Source organism: Scyliorhinus torazame, unplaced genomic scaffold, assembly GCF_047496885.1.
Source record: "Scyliorhinus torazame isolate Kashiwa2021f unplaced genomic scaffold, sScyTor2.1 scaffold_148, whole genome shotgun sequence".
NCBI lineage: Eukaryota > Metazoa > Chordata > Chondrichthyes > Carcharhiniformes > Scyliorhinidae > Scyliorhinus > Scyliorhinus torazame.
The window spans coordinates 421587-435010 of NW_027307875.1; positions in this window are offsets into that span (position 1 = coordinate 421587).

Consider the following 13424-nt stretch of genomic DNA (forward strand, 5'->3'; position numbering starts at 1 on the left):
TCAAAATGCTTAACTCGCCGAGAAAATCACTTTTTTTCCACAATGGATATTTGGCAAAAAATAGTTAATTTAAATGCAAGCCGTTCTGAAACCAATCGGCAAATTACTCAAAATGCTTAACGCGCCGAGAAAATCACTTTTTTTCCACAATGAAAGTCTGGCAAAAAATAGTTCATTTTGATGCAAGACGAGAAAATCACTTTTGCTCCACAATGAACGCCTGGCAAAAAATAGTTAATTTCAATGCAAGCCGTTCTGAAACCAATCGGCAAATTACTCAAAATGCTTCACTCGCCGAGAAAATCACTTCCTTTCCACAATGAATGTCTGACAACAAATAGTTAATTTAAATGCAAGCCGTTCTGAAACCAATCGACAAATTACTCAAAATGCTTAACTCGCTGAGAAAATCACTTTTGTTCCACAATGAATGCCTGGCAGAAAATAGTTAATTGTGATGCAAGCCGTTCTGAAACCAATCGGCAAATTACTCAAAATGCTTAAATCGCCGAGAAAATCACTTTTGCTCCACAATGAATGCCTGGCAAAAAATAGTTAATTTAAATGCAAGCCGTTCTGAAACCAATCGGCAAATTACTCAAAATGCTTAACTCGCCGAGAATATCACTTTTGTTCCACAATGAATGCCTGGCAAAAAATAGTACATTTCAATGCAAGCCGTTCTGAAACTAATCGGCAAATTACTCAAAATGCTTAACTCGCCGAGAAAAATCACATTTTTCCCACAATGAATATTTGGCAAAAAATAGTAAATTTCAATGCAAGCCGTTCTGAAACCAATCGGCAAATTACTCAAAATGCTAAACTCGCCGAGAAAATCACTATTGTTCCACAATGAATACCTGGCAGAAAATAGTTCATTTCAATGCAAGCCGTTCTGAAACCATTCGGCAAAATACTCAAAATACTTAAATCGCCGAGACAATCACTTTTGCTCCACAATGAATGCCTGGCAAAAAATAGTTAATTTCAATGCAAGCCGTTCTGAAACCAATCGGCAAATTACTCAAAATGCTTAACTCGCCGAGAATATCACTTTTGTTCCACAATGAATGCCTGGCAAAAAATAGTAAATTTCAATGCAAGCCGTTCTGAAACCAATCGGCAAATTACTCAAAATGCTTAACGCGCCGAGAAAATCACTATTGTTCCACAATGAATGCCTGGCAGAAAATAGTTCATTTCTCTGCAAGCCGTTCTGAAACGAATCGGCAAATTACTCAAAATGCTTAAATCGCCGAGAAAATCACTTTTGCTCCACAATGAATGCCTCGCAAAAAATAGTTAATTTCAATGCAAGCCGTTCTGAAACCAATCGGCAAATTACTCAAAATGCTTAACTCGCCGAGAATATCACTTTTGTCCCACAATGGATATTTGGCAAAAAATAGTAAATTTCAATGCAAGCCGTTCTGAAACCAATCGGCAAATTACTCAAAATGCTTAACTCTCCGAGAAAATCACTTTTGTTCCACAATGAAAGACTGGCAAAAAATAGTAAATTTCAATGCAAGCCGTTCTGAAACCAATCGGCAAATTACTCAAAATGCTTAACGCGCCGAGAAAATCACTTTTTTCCCACAATGAATGTCTGGCAAAAAATAGTTCATTTTGAAGCAAGACGTTCTGAAACCAATCGGCAGATTACTCAAAATGCTTAACTCGCCGAGAAAATCACTTTATTTCCACAACGAATGTCTGGCAAAAAATAGTTAATTTCAATGCAAGCCTTTCTGAAAGTAATCGGCAAATTACTCAAAATGCTTAACTCGCCGAGAAAATCATTTTTGCTCCACAATGAATGCCTGGCAAAAAATTGTTGATTTCAATGCAAGCCGTTCTGAAACCAATCGGCAAATTACTCAAAATGCTTAACACGACGAGAAAATCACTTTTTTCCCACAATGAATATCTGGCAGAAAATAGTTATTTGAGATGCAAGCCGTTCTGAAACCAATCGGCAAATTACTCCAAATGCTTATCGCGCCTAGAAAATCACTTTTTTCCCACAATGAATGTCTGGCAAAAAATAGTTTGTTTTGATGCAAGACGTTCTGAAACCATTGGTCAAGTTACTCAAAATGCTTTACTCGCCGAGAAAATCACTTTCTTTCCACAATGAATGTCTGGCAAAAAATAGTAAGTTTCAATGCAAGCCGTTCTGAAACCAATCGGCAAATCACTCAAAATGCTTAAATCGCCGAGAAAATCACTTTTGTTCCACAATGAATGCCTGGCAAAAAATAGTAAATTTCAATGCAAGCCGTTCTGAAACCAATCGGCAAATTACTCAAAATGCTTAAATCGCCGAGTAAATCACTTTTGCTCCACAATGAATGCCTGGCAAAAAATAGTTCATTTCAATGCAAGCCGTTCTGAAACCAATCGGCAAATTACTCAAAATGCTTAACTCTCCGAGAAAATCACTTTTGTTCCACAATGAATGACTGGCAAAAAATAGTAAATTTCAATGCAAGCCGTTCTGAAACCAATCGGCAAATTACTCAAAATGCTTAACGCGCCTAGAAAATCACTTTTTTCCCACAATGAATGTCTGGCAAAAAATAGTTCATTTTAATGCAAGACGTTCTGAAACCAATCGGCAGATTACTCAAAATGCTTAACTCGCCGAGAAAATCACTTTATTTCCACAATGAATGCCTGGCAAAGAATTGTTAATTTCAATGCAAGCCGTTCTGAAACCAATCGGCAAATTACTCAAAATGCTTAACTCGCCGAGAAAATCACTTTTTTCCCACAATGAATATTTGGCATAAAATAGTAAATTTCAATGCAAGCCGTTCTGAAACTAATCGGCAAATTACTCAAAATGCTTAACTCGCCGAGAAAATCACTTTCTTTCCACAATGAATGTCTGGCAAAAAATAGTTAATTTCAATGCAAGCCGTTTTGAAAACAATCGGCAAATTACTCAAAATGCTTAACTCGCCGAGAAAATCACTTTTGCTCCACAATGTATGCCTGGCAAAAAATAGTTAATATCAATGCAAGCCGTTCTGAAACCAATCGGCAAATTACTCAAAATGCTTAACTCGCCGTGAAAATCACTTTTGTTCCACAACGAATGCCTAGCAGAAAATAGTTAATTGTGATGCAAGCCGTTCTGAAACCAATCGGCAAATTACTCAAAATGCTTAACGCGCTGAGAAATTCACTTTCTTTCCACAATGAATGACTGGCAAATAATAGTTAATTTTGATGCAAGCCGTTCTGAAACCAATCGGCAAATTACTCAAAATGCTTAACGCGCCGAGAAAATCACTTTTTTCCCACAATGAATGTCTGGCAAAAAATAGTTCATTTTGAAGCAAGACGTTCTGAAACCAATCGGCAGATTACTCAAAATGCTTAACTCGCCGAGAAAATCACTTTATTTCCACAATGAATGTCTGGCAAAAAATAGTTAATTTCAATGCAAGCCGTTCTGAAACTAATCGGCAAATTACTCAAAATGCTTAACTCGCCGAGAAAATCATTTTTGCTCCACAATGAATGCCTGGCAAAAAATTGTTGATTTCAATGCAAGCCGTTCTGAAACCAATCGGCAAATTACTCAAAATGCTTAACTCTCCGAGAAAATCACTTTTGTTCCACAATGAAAGACTGGCAAAAAATAGTAAATTTCAATGCAAGCCGTTCTGAAACCAATCGGCAAATTACTCAAAATGCTTAACACGACGAGAAAATCACTTTTTTCCCACAATGAATATCTGGCAGAAAATAGTTATTTGAGATGCAAGCCGTTCTGAAACCAATCGGCAAATTACTCCAAATGCTTATCGCGCCTAGAAAATCACTTTTTTCCCACAATGAATGTCTGGCAAAAAATAGTTTGTTTTGATGCAAGACGTTCTGAAACCATTGGTCAAGTTACTCAAAATGCTTTACTCGCCGAGAAAATCACTTTCTTTCCACAATGAATGTCTGGCAAAAAATAGTAAGTTTCAATGCAAGCCGTTCTGAAACCAATCGGCAAATCACTCAAAATGCTTAAATCGCCGAGAAAATCACTTTTGTTCCACAATGAATGCCTGGCAAAAAATAGTAAATTTCAATGCAAGCCGTTCTGAAACCAATCGGCAAATTACTCAAAATGCTTAAATCGCCGAGTAAATCACTTTTGCTCCACAATGAATGCCTGGCAAAAAATAGTTCATTTCAATGCAAGCCGTTCTGAAACCAATCGGCAAATTACTCAAAATGCTTAACTCTCCGAGAAAATCACTTTTGTTGCACAATGAATGACTGGCAAAAAATAGTAAATTTCAATGCAAGCCGTTCTGAAACCAATCGGCAAATTACTCAAAATGCTTAACTCGCCGAGAAAATCACTTTTTTCCCACAATGAATATTTGGCATACAATAGTAAATTTCAATGCAAGCCGTTCTGAAACTAATCGGCAAATTACTCAAAATGCTTAACTCGCCGAGAAAATCACTTTCTTTCCACAATGAATGCCTGGCAAAGAATTGTTAATTTCAATGCAAGCCGTTCTGAAACCAATCGGCAGATTACTCAAAATGCTTAACTCGCCGAGAAAATCACTTTTTTCCCACAATGAATATTTGGCATAAAATAGTAAATTTCAATGCAAGCCGTTCTGAAACTAATCGGCAAATTACTCAAAATGCTTAACTCGCCGAGGAAATCACTTTCTTTCCACAATGAATGTCTGGCAAAAAATAGTTAATTTCAATGCAAGCCGTTCTGAAACCAATCGGCAAATTACTCAAAATGCTTAACTCGCCGTGAAAATCACTTTTGTTCCACAACGAATGCCTAGCAGAAAATAGTTAATTGTGATGCAAGCCGTTCTGAAACCAATCGGCAAATTACTCAAAATGCTTAACGCGCTGAGAAATTCACTTTCTTTCCACAATGAATGACTGGCAAATAATAGTTAATTTTGATGCAAGCCGTTCTGAAACCAATCGGCAAATTACTCAAAATGCTTAACGCGCCGAGAAAATTACTTTTTTCCCACAATGAATGTCTGGCAAAAAATAGTTCATTTTGAAGCAAGACGTTCTGAAACCAATCGGCAGATTACTCAAAATGCTTAACTCGCCGAGAAAATCACTTTATTTCCACAATGAATGTCTGGCAAAAAATAGTTAATTTCAATGCAAGCCGTTCTGAAACTAATCGGCAAATTACTCAAAATGCTTAACTCGCCGAGAAAATCATTTTTGCTCCACAATGAATGCCTGGCAAAAAATTGTTGATTTCAATGCAAGCCGTTCTGAAACCAATCGGAAAATTACTCAAAATGCTTAACTCGCCGAGAAAATCACTTTTTTCCCACAATGAATATTTGGCAAAAAATAGTAAATTTCAATGCAAGCCGTTCTGAAACCAATCGGCAAATTACTCAAAATGCTTAACTCTCCGAGAAAATCACTTTTGTTCCACAATGAATGCCTGGCAAAAAATAGTAAATTTCAATGCAAGCCGTTCTGAAACCAATCGGCAAATTACTCAAAACGCTTAACTCGCCGAGAAAATCACTTTTGTTCCACAATAAATGCCTGGCAGAAAATAGTTATTTGAGATGCAAGCCGTTCTGAAACCAATCGGCAAATTACTCCAAATGCTTATCGCGCCTAGAAAATCACTTTTTTCCCACAATGAATGTCTGGCAAAAAATAGTTTGTTTTGATGCAAGACGTTCTGAAACCATTGGTCAAGTTACTCAAAATGCTTTACTCGCCGAGAAAATCACTTTCTTTCCACAATGAATGTCTGGCAAAAAATAGTAAGTTTCAATGCAAGCCGTTCTGAAACCAATCGGCAAATCACTCAAAATGCTTAAATCGCCGAGAAAATCACTTTTGCTCCACAATGAATGCCTGGCAAAAAATAGTTAATTTCAATGCAAGCCGTTCTGAAACCAATCGGCAAATTACTCAAAATGCTTAACTCGCCGAGAAAATCACTTTTTTCCCACAATGAATATTAGCAAAAAATAGTAAATTTTAATGCAAGCCGTTCTGAAACCAATCGGCAAATTACTCAAAATGCTTAACTCTCCGAGAAAATCACTTTTGTTCCACAATGAATGCCTGGCAAAAAATAGTAAATTTCAATGCAAGCCGTTCTGAAACCAATCGGCAAATTACTCAAAATGCTTAAATCGCCGAGTAAATCACTTTTGCTCCACAATGAATGCCTGGCAAAAAATAGTTAATTTCAATGCAAGCCGTTCTGAAACCAATCGGCAAATTACTCAAAATGCTTAACTCGCCGAGAAAATCACTTTTGTTCCACAATGAATGCCTGGCAAAAAATAGTACATTTCAATGCAAGCCGTTCTGAAACTAATCGGCAAATTACTCAAAATGCTTAACTCGCCGAGAAAATCACTTTTTTTCCACAATGGATATTTGGCAAAAAATAGTTAATTTAAATGCAAGCCGTTCTGAAACCAATCGGCAAATTACTCAAAATGCTTAACGCGCCGAGAAAATCACTTTTTTCCCACAATGAAAGTCTGGCAAAAAATAGTTCATTTTGATGCAAGACGTTCTGAAACCAATCGGCAAATTATTCAAAATGCTTAACTCGCCGAGAAAATCACTTCCTTTCCACAATGAATGTCTGGCAAAAAATAGTTAATTTCAATGTAAGCTGTTCTGAAACCAATCGGCAAATTACTCAAAATGCTTAACTCGCCGAGAAAATCACTTTTGCTCCACAATGAACGCCTGGCAAAAAATAGTTAATTTCAATGCAAGCCGTTCTGAAACCAATCGGCAAATTACTCAAAATGCTTAACTCGCCGAGAAAATCACTTTTTTCCAACAATGAATGCCTGGCAAAAAATAGTTAATTTCAATGCAAGCCGTTCTGAAACCAATCGGCAAATTACTCAAAATGCTTAACTCGCTGAGAATATCACTTTTGTTCCACAATGAATGCCTGGCAAAAAATAGTACATTTCGATGCAAGCCGTTCTGAAACTAATCGGCAAATTACTCAAAATGCTTAACTCGCCGAGAAAAATCACATTTTTCCCACAATGAATATTTGGCAAAAAATAGTAAATTTCAATGCAAGCCGTTCTGAAACCAATCGGCAAATTACTCAAAATGCTTAACTCTCCGAGAAAATCACTATTGTTCCACAATGAATGCCTGGCAAAAAATAGTAAATTTCAATGCAAGCCGTTCTGAAACCAATCGGCAAATTACTCAAAATGCTAAACTCGCCGAGAAATTCACTATTGTTCCACAATGAATGCCTGGCAGAAAATAGTTCATTTCAATGCAAGCCGTTCTGAAACCATTCGGCAAATTACTCAAAATGCTTAAATCGCCGAGAAAATCACTTTTGCTCCACAATGAATGCCTGGCAAAAAATAGTTAATTTCAATGCAAGCCGTTCTGAAACCAATCGGCAAATTACTCAAAATGCTTAACTCGCCGAGAATATCACTTTTGTTCCACAATGAATGCCTGGCAAAAAATAGTTAATTTCAATGCAAGCCGTTCTGAAACCAATCGGCAAATTACTCAAAATGCCGAGAAAATCACTATTGTTCCACAATGAATGCCTGGCAGAAAATAGTTCATTTCTCTCTGCAAGCCGTTCTGAAACGAATCGGCAAATTACTCAAAATGCTTAAATCGCCGAGAAAATCACTTTTGCTCCACAATGAATGCCTGGCAAAAAATAGTACATTTCAATGCAAGCCGTTCTGAAACCAATCGGCAAATTACTCAAAATGCTTAACGCGCCGTGAAAATCACTTTTTTCCCACAATGAATGTCTGGCAAAAAATAGTTCATTTTGAAGCAAGACGTTCTGAAACCAATCGGCAGATTACTCAAAATGCTTAACTCGCCGAGAAAATCACTTTATTTTCACAATGAATGTCTGGCAAAAAATAGTTAATTTCAATGCAAGCCGTTCTGAAACTAATCGGCAAATTACTCAAAATTCTTAACTCGCCGAGAAAATCATTTTTGCTCCACAATGAATGTCTGGCAGAAAATTGTTGATTTCAATGCAAGCCGTTCTGAAACCAATCGGCAAATTACTCAAAATGCTTAACTCGACGAGAAAATCACTTTTTTCCCGCAATGAATATTTGGCAAAAAATAGTAAATTTCAATGCAAGCCGTTCTGAAACCAATCGGCAAATTACTCAAAATGCTTAACTCTCCGAGAAAATCACTTTTGTTCCACAATGAATGCCTGGTAAAAAATAGTAAATTTCAATGCAAGCCGTTCTGAAACCAATCGGCAAATTACTCAAAATGCTTAACTCGCCGAGAAAATCACTTTTGTTCCACAATAAATGCCTGGCAGAAAATAATTATTTGAGATGCAAGCCGTTCTGAAACCAATCGGCAAATTACTCCAAATGCTTATCGCGCCTAGAAAATCACTTTTTTCCCACAATGAATGTCTGGCAAAAAATAGTTTGTTTTGATGCAAGACGTTCTGAAACCATTGGTCAAGTTACTCAAAATGCTTTACTCGCCGAGAAAATCACTTTCTTTCCACATTGAATGTCTGGCAAACAATAGTAAGTTTCAATGCAAGCCGTTCTGAAACCAATCGGCAAATTACTCAAAATGCTTAAATCGCCGAGTAAATCACTTTTGCTCCACAATGAATGCCTGGCAAAAAATAGTTAATTTCAATGCAAGCCTTTCTGAAAGTAATCGGCAAATTACTCAAAATGCTTAACTCGCCGAGAAAATCATTTTTGCTCCACAATGAATGCCTGGCAAAAAATTGTTGATTTCAATGCAAGCCGTTCTGAAACCAATCGGCAAATTACTCAAAATGCTTAACACGACGAGAAAATCACTTTTTTCCCACAATGAATATCTGGCAGAAAATAGTTATTTGAGATGCAAGCCGTTCTGAAACCAATCGGCAAATTACTCCAAATGCTTATCGCGCCTAGAAAATCACTTTTTTCCCACAATGAATGTCTGGCAAAAAATAGTTTGTTTTGATGCAAGACGTTCTGAAACCATTGGTCAAGTTACTCAAAATGCTTTACTCGCCGAGAAAATCACTTTCTTTCCACAATGAATGTCTGGCAAAAAATAGTAAGTTTCAATGCAAGCCGTTCTGAAACCAATCGGCAAATCACTCAAAATGCTTAAATCGCCGAGAAAATCACTTTTGTTCCACAATGAATGCCTGGCAAAAAATAGTAAATTTCAATGCAAGCCGTTCTGAAACCAATCGGCAAATTACTCAAAATGCTTAAATCGCCGAGTAAATCACTTTTGCTCCACAATGAATGCCTGGCAAAAAATAGTTCATTTCAATGCAAGCCGTTCTGAAACCAATCGGCAAATTACTCAAAATGCTTAACTCGCCGAGAAAATCACTTTTGTTCCACAATGAATGCCTGGCAAAAAATAGAACATTTCAATGCAAGCCGTTCTGAAACTAATCGGCAAATTACTCAAAATGCTTAACTCGCCGAGAAAATCACTTTTTTTCCACAATGGATATTTGGCAAAAAATAGTAAATTTCAATGCAAGCCGTTCTGAAACCAATCGGCAAATTACTCAAAATGCTTAACTCTCCGAGAAAATCACTTTTGTTCCACAATGAATGACTGGCAAAAAATAGTAAATTTCAATGCAAGCCGTTCTGAAACCAATCGGCAAATTACTCAAAATGCTTAACGCGCCTAGAAAATCACTTTTTTCCCACAATGAATGTCTGGCAAAAAATAGTTCATTTTAATGCAAGACGTTCTGAAACCAATCGGCAGATTACTCAAAATGCTTAACTCGCCGAGAAAATCACTTTATTTCCACAATGAATGCCTGGCAAAGAATCGTTAATTTCAATGCAAGCCGTTCTGAAACCAATCGGCAAATTACTCAAAATGCTTAACTCGCCGAGAAAATCACTTTTTTCCCACAATGAATATTTGGCATAAAATAGTAAATTTCAATGCAAGCCGTTCTGAAACTAATCGGCAAATTACTCAAAATGCTTAACTCGCCGAGAAAATCACTTTCTTTCCACAATGAATGTCTGGCAAAAAATAGTTAATTTCAATGCAAGCCGTTTTGAACACAATCGGCAAATTACTCAAAATGCTTAACTCGCCGAGAAAATCACTTTTGCTCCACAATGTATGCCTGGCAAAAAATAGTTAATATCAATGCAAGCCGTTCTGAAACCAATCGGCAAATTACTCAAAATGCTTAACTCGCCGTGAAAATCACTTTTGTTCCACAACGAATGCCTAGCAGAAAATAGTTAATTGTGATGCAAGCCGTTCTGAAACCAATCGGCAAATTACTCAAAATGCTTAACGCGCTGAGAAATTCACTTTCTTTCCACAATGAATGACTGGCAAATAATAGTTAATTTTGATGCAAGCCGTTCTGAAACCAATCGGCAAATTACTCAAAATGCTTAACGCGCCGAGAAAATCACTTTTTTCCCACAATGAATGTCTGGCAAAAAATAGTTCATTTTGAAGCAAGACGTTCTGAAACCAATCGGCAGATTACTCAAAACTCGCCGAGAAAATCACTTTATTTCCACAATGAATGTCTGGCAAAAAATAGTTAATTTCAATGCAAGCCGTTCTGAAACTAATCGGCAAATTACTCAAAATGCTTAACTCGCCGAGAAAATCATTTTTGCTCCACAATGAATGCCTGGCAAAAAATAGTTGATTTCAATGCAAGCCGTTCTGAAACCAATCGGAAAATTACTCAAAATGCTTAACTCGCCGAGAAAATCACTTTTTTCCCACAATGAATATTTGGCAAAAAATAGTAAATTTCAATGCAAGCCGTTCTGAAACCAATCGGCAAATTACTCAAAATGCTTAACTCTCCGAGAAAATCACTTTTGTTCCACAATGAATGCTTGGCAAAAAATAGTAAATTTCAATGCAAGCCGTTCTGAAACCAATCGGCAAATTACTCAAAATGCTTAACTCGCCGAGAAAATCACTTTTGTTCCACAATAAATGCCTGGCAGAAAATAGTTATTTGAGATGCAAGCCGTTCTGAAACCAATCGGCAAATTACTCCAAATGCTTATCGCGCCTAGAAAATCACTTTTTTCCCACAATGAATGTCTGGCAAAAAATAGTTTGTTTTGATGCAAGACGTTCTGAAACCATTGGTCAAGTTACTCAAAATGCTTTACTCGCCGAGAAAATCACTTTCTTTCCACAATGAATGTCTGGCAAAAAATAGTAAGTTTCAATGCAAGCCGTTCTGAAACCAATCGGCAAATCACTCAAAATGCTTAAATCGCCGAGAAAATCACTTTTGCTCCACAATGAATGCCTGGCAAAAAATAGTTAATTTCAATGCAAGCCGTTCTGAAACCAATCGGCAAATTACTCAAAATGCTTAACTCGCCGAGAAAATCACTTTTTTCCCACAATGAATATTGGCAAAAAATAGTAAATTTTAATGCAAGCCGTTCTGAAACCAATCGGCAAATTACTCAAAATGCTTAACTCTCCGAGAAAATCACTTTTGTTCCACAATGAATGCCTGGCAAAAAATAGTAAATTTCAATGCAAGCCGTTCTGAAACCAATCGGCAAATTACTCAAAATGCTTAAATCGCCGAGTAAATCACTTTTGCTCCACAATGAATGCCTGGCAAAAAATAGTTAATTTCAATGCAAGCCGTTCTGAAACCAATCGGCAAATTACTCAAAATGCTTAACTCGCCGAGAAAATCACTTTTGTTCCACAATGAATGCCTGGCAAAAAATAGTACATTTCAATGCAAGCCGTTCTGAAACTAATCGGCAAATTACTCAAAATGCTTAACTCGCCGAGAAAATCACTTTTTTTCCACAATGGATATTTGGCAAAAAATAGTTAATTTAAATGCAAGCCGTTCTGAAACCAATCGGCAAATTACTCAAAATGCTTAACGCGCCGAGAAAATCACTTTTTTCCCACAATGAAAGTCTGGCAAAAAATAGTTCATTTTGATGCAAGACGTTCTGAAACCAATCGGCAAATTATTCAAAATGCTTAACTCGCCGAGAAAATCACTTCCTTTCCACAATGAATGTCTGGCAAAAAATAGTTAATTTCAATGTAAGCTGTTCTGAAACCAATCGGCAAATTACTCAAATGCTTAACTCGCCGAGAAAATCACTTTTGCTCCACAATGAACGCCTGGCAAAAAATAGTTAATTTCAATGCAAGCCGTTCTGAAACCAATCGGCAAATTACTCAAAATGCTTAACTCGCCGAGAAAATCACTTTTTTCCCACAATGAATGCCTGGCAAAAAATAGTTAATTTCAATGCAAGCCGTTCTGAAACCAATCGGCAAATTACTCAAAATGCTTAACTCGCTGAGAATATCACTTTTGTTCCACAATGAATGCCTGGCAAAAAATAGTACATTTCGATGCAAGCCGTTCTGAAACTAATCGGCAAATTACTCAAAATGCTTAACTCGCCGAGAAAAATCACATTTTTCCCACAATGAATATTTGGCAAAAAATAGTAAATTTCAATGCAAGCCGTTCTGAAACCAATCGGCAAATTACTCAAAATGCTTAACTCTCCGAGAAAATCACTATTGTTCCACAATGAATGCCTGGCAAAAAATAGTAAATTTCAATGCAAGCCGTTCTGAAACCAATCGGCAAATTACTCAAAATGCTAAACTCGCCGAGAAAATCACTATTGTTCCACAATGAATGCCTGGCAGAAAATAGTTCATTTCAATGCAAGCCGTTCTGAAACCATTCGGCAAATTACTCAAAATGCTTAAATCGCCGAGAAAATCACTTTTGCTCCACAATGAATGCCTGGCAAAAAATAGTTAATTTCAATGCAAGCCGTTCTGAAACCAATCGGCAAATTACTCAAAATGCTTAACTCGCCGAGAATATCACTTTTGTTCCACAATGAATGCCTGGCAAAAAATAGTTAATTTCAATGCAAGCCGTTCTGAAACCAATCGGCAAATTACTCAAAATGCCGAGAAAATCACTATTGTTCCACAATGAATGCCTGGCAGAAAATAGTTCATTTCTCTCTGCAAGCCGTTCTGAAACGAATCGGCAAATTACTCAAAATGCTTAAATCGCCGAGAAAATCACTTTTGCTCCACAATGAATGCCTGGCAAAAAATAGTACATTTCAATGCAAGCCGTTCTGAAACCAATCGGCAAATTACTCAAAATGCTTAACGCGCCGTGAAAATCACTTTTTTCCCACAATGAATGTCTGGCAAAAAATAGTTCATTTTGAAGCAAGACGTTCTGAAACCAATCGGCAGATTACTCAAAATGCTTAACTCGCCGAGAAAATCACTTTATTTTCACAATGAATGTCTGGCAAAAAATAGTTAATTTCAATGCAAGCCGTTCTGAAACTAATCGGCAAATTACTCAAAAT